Below are 5740 nucleotides of genomic sequence, written 5' to 3'. Positions count from 1 at the left end.
AAGAACTACGTGAGAGAAGAGATGAAGAATAAAGGTGACAGGGCAAAGTCAAAAATAGTAATTATAACTTATTGTGGGAGGGCTAACTTTGAGGGTTAAAACTTGTCTTACAATTTTGTGAACATGGAATATTAACCTGATAAAAAGGGAAGCAGTATGTCAACTTCCACCTTACAATTCAAACACATACAGATTTTCAGCAAACACATCTTCATACAGGAAATAAAAGAGCCCAGTTTTATATAGGTTGCAGCTTCTAAGCCAGTTTTCTATAAATAACCCATGGCTGTCAAGCGAATTGCAGTCTTCTCCAGCTAAGAAAGCTGTAGGCAAACCCAGAAGCCTATTAAGAAGGAAATGACAGGCTTTGGGCATCTCTAATTGCATTATCTCATCACCAAGAAGACACCAGAAGTCTACGATGAACCTGACTGGGGACTGAGTGGAGTAGAATCTATTCATGAATGTTTTTCCATCTTAAAAACCTTTCGAGTTTAAAGAGAATTTACTGGTTTGGTCAAAAGCAATTTTACTTTCTCTTGTAGTCAATGAGATAAATATATATGTTTTGGTTACTTTTACTAATAGTTATAAGAATAAGAGTATACAATATTAGCCAGGCATAGTAGTGAGCACCTGTAGTCCCAGCTGCTTGGGAGGCTGAGGTGGGGAGATCGCTTCAGCCCAGGAGTTCAAGGCTGCAGTAAGCTATGAGTGTGACAAGGTTCTCCAGCCTGGGTGACAGAGTGAGACCCTATCTCTTAAAACAATATATATACAGAGAGCATATTGTGTTATATATACAGACATATATATACATGTTGCATATTACATTATATATATTGTATATTGCCTACCTATATTACATATTTTAAAAAAATAACAAAGTCCATATTTAGTATATACTGATGAGTCTTTGGTTACTGTTACCAAGTGCATAACTGGTATATCAGTGTACACTAATTCTTCACAAAGACCTTTCTTTCCCTACCTTCACTCTGTCAAAACACCTCCCTGTCCTGTCTATTGTCCACACTGGGCTACCTACAGTATCTAATGTGTTTCTTTTTTGTTACCAAGTAGCTATTGCCACTTGTAGTAGATATAATCCACATTCTGCTCAGGTCTTTCAGAATCACTTACTTATTCAATAAGCTTCTTTCTGGTATCCTTGTGCCTTAGTTTCAAATTGCCTACACCTGAAACTGTTAGGTGTCCTTCCCTTGAGCTACAGAAAGCACCTAGCCTCCACTCAAAGATCTGGCCACACTGGAGTTTACATCCCCAGTCCCTACCCCTTGGAGTGCACAGGTACAGGAGTTAGAGTCTGAATGCCCAGTACCCTTGCCTCCAATCGGAAAAAAAATCCCACAGCATGACTTATGCTCCAGGTCTCCCTGCAGCCAGGCTGAGACTGGTACTTTGCTGAAATGTCGCCCTGGCTGGACTGTTTTCTTCTCCTGACCTGTTTCTCCCGCTCCCTTATGAGTTTCCCTAAGAGCACTTCCTTAATAAGTCACTTGCAGATGCAGCCACTTCTCAGGGTCTGCTTTGGGGAAATGGGGAACTTGACCTCAGATACCATTCTTTTCTCCTCTCTTGGTTTTTTTTTTTTTTTTTTTTTTTTTTTTTTGAGACAGAGTTTTGCTCTTATTGCCCAGGCTGGTGTGCAATAGCGCGATATCAGCTCACCACAACCTCAAGCGATTCTCCTGCCTCAGCCTCCCGAGTAGCTGGAATTACAGCCATGTGCCACCACGCCCAGCTAATTTTTTGTATTTTTAGTAGAGATGGGGTTTCTCCATGTTTGTCAGGCTGGTCTCGAACTCCTGACCTCGGGTGATCTGCCGGCCTCAGCCTCCCCAAGTGCTGGGATTACAGGCGTGAGCCACCATGCCTGGCCTCTTGGGTTCTTTATTAATAATCTCACTGATAAATGTATCCATTCAATTAACATTCATTCTAGATTTCTAGACATTCCTTAAATACCTATGGTGGGCCAGGTTCTAAGTTCCTAGGCCCTAGAAACTTACAGTTTATCGAGATTGAAAGGAAAAAAAAGATGGTGTCTTGTTTTTACCCAGCCACCAAACAATCTTTACCTACATTCCCATACCCCAGGTCCTCTTCTTACGATGTGTTACATTTGATTTATAAATGTGCTAAGCAAGGAGGAGGATGGGGTTGGAAAATCTTGACCTCTGCAGAAGTTGTAAGCTGATCAATTCTAAAAACATTTTTTCATACATTAAGTCTGAATCAGAAGACACATAAAGGCCCCTGGAAAAATCTAATACAATACTGAGTGTCTTTCAGTGTATTGATTAACTAAACAAATAGAAATGACACTGGGTGCATCAAGTGGTTAAATGATATTAAATTATATAGTTATAATTGGGTTGTATTCTAAGTTTTTATTAACAGCAGATCACAATAAGTACCATTGCTATATTGGTAAATTAGAGAACTGATTTCTTAACCAATAGAAAGAGGGAAGTTAAATAGATATAATATGAATAACAAGAATCTTCATTTATGATATGAAATACAATCATACATACATAAGATAAAAATGCTAGCAATAAGGTAGTGGACTAGAAGTTATACCATCAGCTTCCCTGGTTCTGAGGCCTTTGAACTCAGACAGAATGACCACACCAGCTTTACTGGTACTCCAGCTTGCAGACGGCCAACGATGCAGATGAGTTTCCTTGGCCTCCAAAAATTGCATGAGCCAATCTCATCATAAATCTCTTTTATATCCTTATATATTCTATTTGTTTTGTTTCTCTGGTGAACCCAAACACAGACCTGATGGTTCTTAAACCCACACACATGATAAAGTAAATATGTTGGACAAAGGGGATGAAGAATTTAAAACATTTCTCTATGTCTATATATTTATCTTTAAATCTGTTAAAAAGGCTACTGACTGAAGTAAAAAAAAACAGTAAAATATGTTGGGTAAATTATTCTTAGAAAAAGTATATATGCTCATAAGAGTACAATGTTTGGGAGACTGGTAATTAGAAGCATACTGTTGTTAGATTTTTACATTTTTAATTAAGAAGCAGAATATTGTTTGAAGATAGAATGTGATAAGTTAAAGATCATATTATACTCTCTAGAGCAACCACTACAAAATAACAAGTAAGGCTTAATGGGAAAGTGGATAGAGGGATTTCCAGTTCTGTCTAAGTAGGGGTAGACTCATTGCAAGCTATTTCTCTCTGTCATAACTGAAAAACTCTGACCATACTACAGGAAACAAACACAGGAATATTGAAATGTGGACGGAAAAAAATCAACCTGACTAGGAACTTCAGGACGTTAGAAATGACACAATATGTACCACATGGTGCACTGGGAAAACCTGTAATCTAGAACCCCCAGCAGGTGACTGGAAATAAGTGTCAAAGCCCCGGGAAAACCTTGATTCCTGGAGTGAAGGGACTGGTACAAGGTTGATGTAGAAGAAATAGAACACCAATTTGGTGATATCATCTCCTGCATTGTGACGTTGTCAATGGGATCTAAGGAGGAGCTGAACTTCTCCTCTCTCCCAGGAGCAATGAGGTGCTACAAGTAACTCCTCCCTTGACCCTTCCTTGGTGTTGACTCAGCCCAGTGGAGAGCTGAGCTTTGGTCCCCACCTGGCAGCAGCAATGGGGTAGAATAAAGCCATGCAAGGTGGTACAACATAATGCTGGGTGGCTGTCTGCTTCCCCTCACCGCGGGGTGTCAGTGGGGGGACCAACAGGGGCTGAACTTTTACCTTAATGCAACAATAATGAAGTAAAATGAGCAGAGTGAGGCTGTGAGAGTCAGCACTTTGCTTCCATCCACCTCCACTGATGTTGGCGAAGAAAGAGGGAAATGGAGCTTTTCCCCACACTTGGCAGCAAAGGAGCAGAATGAGACAATGAGAGGAGGTCGTGCTACTCACAGCTCACCCAGAAGGAGTGGAAGTCGCACTGTCACACAGCAACAGCAAGGCTGAATGAGCAGGTAGGAGGTGGTGCCAGTGGACAGGTTACCTCCCCCCTGCCTCCTGTGTGGATGCCACCCATTGGAGAGCTGGGTTTCTGCCCCCACCTGGCCCAGTGAGGCAGTGGGAAGCTGTTGACACATTGATGTCAACAGAGGTAAACATCTACCCCAATCTGCCTCTGCACACTTCACTTAAATAGGAAAGAGAAAGAAAGAAGGAAGGAAAGAAGGAAAGAAAGAAAGAAAGAAAGAGAGAGAGAAAGAAAGAAAGAAAGAAAGAAAGAAAGAAAGAAAGAAAGAAAGATCATCCAAAGTCTCAGAACATGCTATGTAAAATATCCCGTATACATTTGAAAATTACTCATTATACCAAGGACCAGGACAACCTCAACTTGAATGACAAAAGATTAACAACAGATGCCAACACAGAGAAAACACGTATGTTGGAATTGTCTGTCAAAAACTTTAAAGCAGCCATCTAAAAAATGCCTCAAGGAGCAATGAGGAACAGGCTTAAAATAAAGGAAAGAAAAAGAAAACCTCTCAGCAAAGAAATTGAAGATATAAATAAGAACCAAATGGAATTTTTGGAACTGAAAAATACAATATCCGAACAGAATGGGTTCAACAGCAAATGAATATAGCAAAAGAATCAGTGGGTTTTTTTAATTAAAAAAATAAAATTAACAAGTGTGAACAACATAAAATAAACTGAAAAGATATGAATGGAACCACAAAGATCTGTTGGACAATAATAAAAAATCTAATATGAATATTGTCAAAGTTACAGGAGAGGAAAAGGGGTGTATAGGACTGAAAAAGCATTTAAAGATATAATGCTAAAAAGTTTCCAAATTTGGCAACATATATAAAACCGCAGATTCAAGAAGTTTGTGAAAGAGGTAAAGTTTGTATATAGACTCATTTTTATTTGCATGTGGATGTAGATTAATGTTTATAGTATCTTTATTCTTAATAGCTATAAACTACAAACTAATTCATAGGTCAAAAAGAAGTCTCGAAGGAAATGAAACAGAAGTAAATAAAATAGAACTAAATAAAAATTAAAATATAACAAAAATTTGTGGGATGCAGCTAATGCAGTAATGAACGGGAAATTTATTGCATTAAATTCTTATATTACAGAAATGTTCTAAAAAATGAATCTAAGCTTCCATCTTTAGAAACTAGAAAATAAGAGCAAAATAAACCCAAAGCACGAAGAAACAAAGAAATGACAAATATTAGAGTATAAATCAGTGACATAGAAAACAGAAAATCAGAGAAAATTAATAAGACACAAAACTGTTCTTTGAAAATATTTAAAAATGTCTGTTTAGGTATAAATCTAGCAAAACATGTATAAAATCTGTATGCTGAATACTACAAAACATGGTGGGAGAAATAAAAGAACATAAAAAAATGGAGCTGGGTACAGTAGTTCACACCTGTAATCCCAACACTTTGGAAGGTCAAGATTGGATAATTGCTTGAAAGTAGGTGTTTGAGACCAGCCTGGCCAACATAGTGAGACCCTGTCTCTATTTTTAAAATTGAAGAGGTATAACACATACGTGGATTAAAAAACTCAACATAATATGTCAATTCTATTCCATACTTATGTACTGGTTTAATACAATTCCCATTGTATTTCCAGTAAAGCTGTTTTTTAGATATAGGCAAGCTTATTTGAAAAAAAAAATAGAACTAATTAGAATTAGTTATTAGAATAATTAGATTAGTAATTAGA

This window comes from Pan troglodytes, chromosome 8, assembly GCF_028858775.2.
Source record: "Pan troglodytes isolate AG18354 chromosome 8, NHGRI_mPanTro3-v2.0_pri, whole genome shotgun sequence".
Classification (NCBI taxonomy): domain Eukaryota; kingdom Metazoa; phylum Chordata; class Mammalia; order Primates; family Hominidae; genus Pan; species Pan troglodytes.
This window is presented reverse-complemented; position numbering follows the sequence as displayed.